Genomic DNA, 9,001 nt, shown 5'->3' on the forward strand with positions numbered 1-9,001 from the left:
CACATGTAGTTCCAAGAAATAATTTAGAGGAAATCACACTCACCTTTCCCTAGGTTTTCCCAATGATAATATCTTGAAAAGTGAAAGTGAAATCACTCAGTTGTGTCCAACTCTTTGTGACCCAATGGACTGTAGCCTACCAGGTTCCTCCATCCACGGGATTTTCCAGGCAAGAATACTGAGTGGGTTGCCATTTCCTTCTCCAGGAGATCTTCCCAGCCCAGGGATTGAACCTGGGTCTCCCGCATCATAGGCAGACGCTTTACCGTCTGAGCTACCAGGGAAGTCTTCAATAATATGATGATGATATTCAATGATAATATCTTGAAAAACTACAATACAACATCACAACCAGAATAGTGATATTGATGGAGTCAAGACACTACAGAAACTTCCATCATCACAGGATTCTTCATGTTGTACTTTCACACCCACACCCACTTCTGTCCCACCCAATCCCCTCAAACCCTGGTCATCACCAATCTGCTCTATATTTCTCTAATTTCAACAATAGTATATAAACAGTGTCATAACATAAATAACATTGGCTTTCTTTTAGGTCATCATTATTCTCTGGAGATGTATCAAGGTTATTGTAACATCATTGCTGCGTCATATGCCAAGTATGGTGTACCATAGCTTACTTAAGCATCCCTCCATTGCAGGACATCTGGTTTTATGCATCCTGAATCAAGTTGTTATAAGCATCAGTGTACAGATTTTTATCTTAGTGTACATTTCCCTGGAATCAATAGCCAGGAGTATAATTGCCAGGTTTTATGGCAATTGCATGTTTAGTTTTTGAGAAACTGTCAAACTTTTTTCCACAGTGGCTCTGCCATTTTACATTTACACAAGTTTATCTAGTTCCTCTGTACCCCTGACAGCACTTAGCGTTGTCACAATTTTTCATTTTAGCCATTCTAATCGGTTTGCAGGAATATGTCCCTGTGGTTTTAATTTGCATTTCCCTAACAGCTAATGAAGCTGAATATATTTTCCTGTACTTATTTGTCAACACTATATCCTCTTCAGGAAAATAACTGTTCATGTTTTTTGCCTGTTTTTATATAAACTTTTCCTGTTTCTGTATAAATTTTTCATGTCTCACTTTTGACTTTTGAGGATTCTTTACATGTTTTAGACGTGAGTCCTTCACGAGATAAACAGCTTTCAAATGTTTCCCCTAGTCTGTTACTTGTATTTTCATCCTTTGTTTCCCAGAATGATCCTTGTCCCTCTTCTAGTAAACAAACAGCTCTTGAAAGATAATTGCTAGGGATTGAATGTTTGTGCTCCCACACTCACCAAATTTACAAGTGGAAATCTAATCCTCATTGTGATGGTATTTGGAGGTGGGGCCTCTGGGCAGTGATTAAGTCACAAGGGTGGAGCCCTCATGAATAGGATTGTTCTGTGCTAAGTCACTTTAGTTCTGTCCAACTTTTTGTGATACTATGGACCATAGCCTGCCAGGCTGTTCTGTCCATGGGATTCTCCAAGCAAGAATACTGGAGTGGGTTGCCATGCCCTCCTCCAGGGAATCTTCTCAACCCAGGAGTCAAACTTGTATCTCTTATGTCTCCTGCATTGGCGGAAGTAGATTCTTTATCACTAGGGCCACCTAAGAAGCTCATGTCAAAGTTAAACCAAAGCAAGTAATCAGCAGCATTTTTGAACCTGCTAGTTTACAAATGCTCTGCTATTTCTATATGTCTGTATTTAGACACATATTAAATTCCTTCATTTTAAGAGGAAAAAAAAAAAATGTCATGATTCAACCTAGCAATGTTGTAGAGGGCAAGATGCCCCCAACCTAACACTTACTGATTATTCTGAGCACATCAGTGATTATATCTACATGGCCTTGTGGACTCACAATACTTAAATGTAATAGAACTTCTAGAAGAGAATGTTCCAGAACTTCAGTCCATAAGGCTTCAGTTTAGGTGTTTCCTTTAGCCTGTATTTCCTATGTATGAGAGGAAAAACTTTCTTGCTCTGAGGAAATTCATTTTCTTTCTTTCTTTGACATTTTGTTAAGAGATTTTAACTCAGCAGAGGAATATGCCTACCAAGGATAGATATTATACTGAGGTAATCATTTCTCTAGAACAAAACAAACAGTGTATCCAATTCTCCTCAAATGTTCACGCTTATTTCCATGTGTGTCATTGTAAGAGGAGAGAGTTTGTCAACACTAACTTCTTCCTAAATTTAGGATTCTCGTTTCCGGTTGATGTTTGGGTTTCCAAGCTGTCTTCTTTCCTCAGCCCCCCACCTTCCAACTCAGAACATGCCTGACATCAGACCCTTAGTCCGGAGTCTTTTCCCACCTCATTCACCTGACAGCCTTCTCCACAACAGACATCTTATCAGACGTGACTGATTGCTGTAATCTGTACTCTGGGCAGCCATTAAGCAAATTACCTGAATCATTGCAAGGATTAGTCTCATTAACACATGATTAGCATCAAATTAAAATAATGAGTGTTTAACTTCTGATGTCTTCCAGTTGTTTGAACAGCTTGATCAGCCACACCAGGCTGGCAGGGAGGTGGGGGTGTCAAAGAGGCACAGGAAAAAAAAAAAAAAGGGAGGATTCGTTGTGCAAGACATCATACAGCTAGCCAGCAAAACGAAGAGGATCAGACTCAAAGGGTTTGGTTGAAAGGTTTCCTCTGAGCAGCAAAAATGCTGGGTCCAAGAGAAGGTTTCTCTCTCTCATTCACACTGCCAACCATTCATGTGAAGCAAGGTTTTACATACTAATGGTGTACCACCGGACCCCTTAAACATCCTGGATATCATTTCTGTCTGGCTTCTTTCTCCCAAAAAACATGAAATGCAGCTTTTCTTCTTCCCTTCCCAAATTTTATCAGACTCAAAAATATAAGCCCCAAAGTGCTGGAATTATTAGTAGAACGAAGCTCTGAGCACAATTTCCACATTTTTTTCCTTGGAAACAGGTAAACAAATATCAAAACAAGAGAAAGCTTGCATCATCTCTGGAAGCTATGAAGAGCATCACTCACACATAGGGAATTTAAAGAATCTCTGCTGGATCTTACACTCACAGGGAAGATTTGTCAGAAAGCTAGAGAATCAAGTCACTATTTTCCTCTTCATAGAAGACCAGCATTTGAGAAAAGTAGTGGACATGATACAATGTTGGGGCCTTCAACTCCAAGACTAATGGCAAATTATCCCTCAGGTAGATAGGCAAGACAGCCAGAGAGCCTACGTGGTCATCAGGCTTCCTGCATGAGCAGATGAATGAAATAAGCAAAGAGCTGCCATGATAAATTCTTCTGCATGAAATTCTTCCCCATGAAAAAGATTAACATGAGAAGGGCAATATTGTGAAAGGAACTGAAGAAATCCAGAATATGTCACCTCAAAACATATGTCTTTGACATAAAAATTATTTTGAGCTGAAGGCAATTAAGAAATAGCAAATGCAAGAAAAGCATCCTCTACCCTCCCCCTTTTATGCCTAATGACAGGATTTAATTTTCCTTTCCTAGGGAGGACTTGACTGTTAGACCAGAGATGACACCAGAGAAATGTGCAAACAAATCTTACTCCTTTTTCACTTTCTTCCAATATAGTTACCTTCCCATAGTCTGCCGCACTTAGAAATCTGAACCCTTGTCCTGTCATTTCTCTATAAATTTATTGTTCTTTGCTGAAGATTCTATATAAGACAGAATTCTAAGCCTACTCTTTGAGCTACTCATCTCTGGGGTACTCCCATGTGTTAATTGCATGGTACACATTAATTAACTTCTTTTCCCTTGTTAATTAATCTTTCTGTTGTTGTGGTTTTTTTGTTGTTGTTAATTAATTTTTGTTACATGGACAGGATGATGAGTAGAATAAAATTTCATCCAGGTGTAGTAGTGTCTGCTGACAAGCTGTGTCCGACTCTTTGTGACCCTATGGACTGTAGCCCACCAGGCTCCTCTGTCCATGGGGTTTTCCAGGCAGGCAAGAATACTGGAGTGAATTGCCATTTCCTCCTCCAAGGGATCTCCCTGACCCAGGGATTCAACTTGAGTCTCCTGTGTCTCCTGCATTGGCAGGCAGATTCTTACCACTACACCAAAGGAAACAGAAGCAAAACAGAAATCTCTGACAAGGTAAAAGTAAAAATAGTAACACTGTCACAATTAATGTAAAAGGCTTTAACAGGTCAATTAAAGGTAAAGACACTCAAACTGAAAGTTTTTTTTTAAGTCTTTTTAACAGAAAAGAATCAAAGTGTAAATGACATAAAACCACTAAATTTTTTAAATTGCAAAAATATATCATATAAATACAAAGAAACCAAGAATAGCAATAATAATATACAATAAAATTCAAGGTAAAAATTTGCAGAATGGAAAATATAAAAGCTGAATATTAAAACAGCAAAAAGTAAGAAGCAAAAAATTATTGTGAATGTTTAGAACCAATTCAGTGAGACATGATAAAAGTCTTTAATATTAAAATTTGAGTCAGGCAAATTAAATAAGTGTAATATGTTCTAAAGTGACATTTTTACAAATCACTGTTTCAGACTACAATTTAATTAAGCTACAAATTAATTTTTAAAAATTTAAATGAAAATACAAAACCATTTCAAGATTTTTAAATGGCACACTCTTACCTAAAGTACTCTTAGATAGAAGAGACATACAATGCAGATGCTAAACACAATTTAAAAAATAATGTTTCCTCTAATGACATATAACTAAGACTCTATTCATAGTAAAATTCCTAGTCATAAATGATTATAATATTGTTCAAAAAAGACTAGAGACAAATGGAAAATTCAACATGAAAAATCAGACAAATATTAAGACAAGTCTCAATAATGCAGAAACAAACATTGAACACTCAATAAGGTGAAATTTTTAAAACTCAAGAAAACTGAAATTTTAAAAACTAAAAAAGAGAAATAGATTTTAAAAAAAGAAAAGGTAGACTTTATCAATAAACCCAAGAGCTATATTATTTAAGGGTCAATAAAGCAGGTTGATATAATGCTGTGAGAGAGAAGAGATAGAAGGAATATAACAATCCACAAAACAATTGATATGTAAGCGTAAGGGTAATGGAAATTTAAAAATTAAAAAGATAACTTTTAAAATAACTATTTGCCAGTAAATATAAATTTGTTAATAAAATAGATTATTTTCTAGGAAAAATATGAAAGAAAATTATTTCAAAGGAACAAAAGTAAGGAAATCAGTATGTAGAGAAAAGAACAGAAATCGTAATAAAAAATTTACTCCAAATACTCAAGCTTACTAGAAGTTAAAGAAGGTTAAATAAAAGCATGTTATATTATTTTCACCCATAAAATGTCAAAGCTTTTTTGTTCTGAATTGTTAGTATCTGGTAATTATGAGTAGCAAACGGGCCAGCTGGAGAGCAAGTTTGTACATATTTTTATACAGATTTTTTGAAATATTTCAGTTCAGTTCAGTCACTCAGTCATGTTTGACTCTTTGTGACCCCATGGACTGCAGCACGCCAGGCTTCCCTGGATCAAAACCAAAATGAAAGATGATCTACCAATTTCACTTCTATAAGTTTTTTATAAGGATCTTTGAATAGTTGAATAAAACATGACCCTTAAGAATGTTCTTCTCCATGATCTATAGTTTCAAAACGAAAACAACAAATAAATTTATTTTTAAAAACTACAGTATGTTCATACGGTGGAATAGTATACATGCATGTAATGTTATAGCTGAACATTCAATGATATTTATTACTATTCATTATTATTCATTCATTTGATACTGAATTAAAAACTATTTCTCCTATTTAACATAAAAATATATGAATGTAATCATTTATTACAACTTAATTGTACCTACACTGTGCCAGGGATTGTTCTATGTAAGAAATATGGCAATTAACAACACACAAAGTGACCACTATCTTCACAGAGCATCTTACTGACTTAAATAGATGATAAGTAGACAGACATATAAAATAGATACATACACACATTCAGGGAAAAGCAGATGTTGAGTGTATATAGAAGAATATCACCTCTGAGGAATTATCTAAAAATCTCTTTCCAATATCTTTTGATGTTCCCACACATACGTAGTTGTGTCACATTCTATATCACAATTCACACACAGAAGCCAAGGCAGCTATGGCTTTCCTTGAGAGCAAAGACATAGTAGAGAACAAAATCTCATCACTAAATCTCCTTTCATAATTCATTTGTAGGAAACACTAGCCTTGAAAACTAGATTTCTAATAGCAAGCACCTCTTGCACCTAGGAGTTTTTATTTTTACTTCCTCCAATTTTTATTTAATATTGATAGCCAGATCTAGAAGAGCTGAAATCACTAAGGTTTATTTTTTTTACTTGTTGACCATAGCCAAAGAGAAATTGCAGGATGAATAGCATGATTAAGAAAAATATATTTATTTCCGTATTCAGAAAAGGAAAATGGATAAACTAGAGGCAAGCTGGACCACATAGATGCTAACATGGATCATTCTCCTTGATGTGTTCCTAGGGACAAAAATGCGTGTCTGCTTGTGTGTGTGTGTCCACACACACATGGAAGCATACATATGGGGATAAATAAAGACACCCAAATAAATCTGGAAATCCCAAAGCATAAGGCACATGAGCCCTAATCTCCATCATGGAGATTAAATAGAAGAGGGCTTTCGGTAGGCTAAAAATAGCATCACAGCAATTTTAAAAAAGCTAAAGGTAGTCCCTGACTTTAGGAAACATGAAAGAGATATGAAAAATATCCTATCCCTTTGAATATTGGTGCAGAAGACATTTGAGAATTAATAGCCAGCAGGTATGCCCTGAGTCAGGAAGATCTCCTGGAGAAGGGCATGGCTACCCACTCCAGTGTTCTTGCCTGGAGCATTCCATGGACAGAGGAGGCTCTTGGGCTACAGTCTATGGGGTTGCAAAGAGTTGGACATGACTGAGTGACTAACAGTTTCATTTTCACTTTCTCAGGTATGCCATAAGCATATTGTAGAATGGTAGCCGGAGTATCACCCAGTGACGGAGGCTGTGGGATGGACCACCCAGAGCTGGGTTTCAGTCAGTGGCATTTCTGAAACTTCTCTCAAAGGATAAGTGCAGCAATAAAAAGGAGAGTAGCTACAAAAGAACCCAAATAAGCAATTTAACGGTGTCAGGAAAACAGCACCATAAAAACAGTAACATTCAACAAAGAAATAGAAAACATTAGAGAAGAAACAAATGAATTCTGGAGTCAAAAAATAAAATGACTGAACTTAAGAATTCAATCAGTTCTGTTCAGTCCAGTTGCTCAGTTGTGTCAGGCTTGACCACATAGAAGGAAAAAAAAAATCAGTGCACTAGAAGACAGATCTATATAAACTATTCAATCAGAGGAGCAATAAGAAAAAAGAATGAAAGGAATGAAAAAAACCTACAGTGGAATTTTAAGGAAGGAAATCCTGTCACATGCTACAACATGGATAAACCCTGGGGACATCAAGAGAAACGATGTGTGATGATTGGAGTCCCAGAAGAAGAGAAGAGAATGGGTTGGAAAGCTTAAAAAATAATGGCTGAGTCATTTCTGAACCTGGGAAGAGAACTGGACTTGAAGTTCATGAAGCTAACACTTACTACTAAACAGGGCACTTAAAAAATGGTTCAGATGGTAGATTTTATGTTACGTGTTTTTTTTTTAATCACAAGAAAAAAAAAATGCAAACAAAACAAAACAACCCACTATGCTATTAATCACATGAATTTGAACAAATTTCAGGAAATAGTGAAGGAAAGGGAAGCCTGGCATGCTGCAGTCCTTGAATTAGCAAAGAGTTGGACACGACAAGAACAACAACAGCAATTCTTCACATGCATTTGCCTTGGGAGTTAGGAATGGCTGTGAGGAGTCCCCCCACCTACCCATCCCTGGTGCTGACAGTATTCTATATCTTCATGCTTCATGGAGGTGCTGGTTACACAAAGACCACATCAACATTTTTATTTCTTATTTGTGCACTTTTCTGTATATGTATATAATGAAATTCAATAGAAAGCTAAAAGTCAAAGTTTCCCTAAAATAAAGCACATAAGAAATGGATTTATTTGAACCAGTGCCTCGTATTGATAAGTTTGCATGTTCTACATTTTCCCCTCTAAGACAAACAAAAATATGAAGCTATACAATTATTCACTGGTTAAAACACTGCTAAACAACTCGTTTCATTTTTATTTAAAGAATGCCTCATATGCTACGTGCCTAGATCCTTTCTGATTCAGTTTCTCCAGAAAACAAATAATCTGTTTCCATAGAGGTGGCTGAGGGTTAACTGCCTCATTACTTGGCTGGGGAAAGAAGGAAGGAGTAAGGAGGGCAAAAACCTAGATGTTTTATTACTCCTTAGTTTGCGCGTTATGTGTGTATGCTCAGTCACTTCAGTCGTATCAGACTCTTTTCAACCCTATGGACGCCCACCAGTTTCCTCTGTCCATGGAATTCTCTAGGCAAGAATACTGGGGTAGGTTGCCATTTCCTTCTCCAGGGGATCTTCCTGACCCAGGGATCGAACCCACGTCTCTTTCATCTTCTGCGTTGGCAGGTGGATTCTTTACCACTGAGCCCCCTTGGGAAGCCCCCCACTTAGATGAATTCTCAAATATTTATCTTTGAGCTGATCTTTTCTCCACTCCTGACTCCCCTGGTGCCAGGTTCTTCCAATTCCCAAGTTTATTCTGCAATGATTCTAGAAAATCACTTGCATTTTGACAAGTGCTTCACTAGCGAGGGGTACTCATGGGGCATGTGAGACAGGCTGGGACCTGGGACACTTTGCTGCAATGCTTGCAGCTGGGCACACCCCTCCTCCAGCAACAACATACAAAGAACTCAGTTCAGTTCAGTTCAGTCGCTCAGTCGGGTCCGACTCTTCACGACCCCATGAACTGCAGCATACCAGGCCTCCCTGTCCATCACCAACTCCCGGAATTTACCCAAA

The 9,001-nt window shown here is 37.2% G+C and overlaps 1 non-coding gene across 1 annotated transcript; it reads right to left on the reverse strand.

Moving 5' to 3' along the window:
• Positions 1–212: 212 nt before the first annotated feature.
• TRNAH-AUG (transfer RNA histidin (anticodon AUG)) lies at positions 213–284 on the reverse strand. The gene has a single exon. It is a non-coding gene; the product is annotated as a tRNA-His (tRNA).
• Between the last annotated feature and the right edge of the window lie 8,717 nt (positions 285–9,001).

The sequence above is a fragment of the Odocoileus virginianus genome, chromosome 29 (assembly GCF_023699985.2).
Source record: "Odocoileus virginianus isolate 20LAN1187 ecotype Illinois chromosome 29, Ovbor_1.2, whole genome shotgun sequence".
Taxonomy (NCBI): Eukaryota; Metazoa; Chordata; class Mammalia; order Artiodactyla; family Cervidae; genus Odocoileus; species Odocoileus virginianus.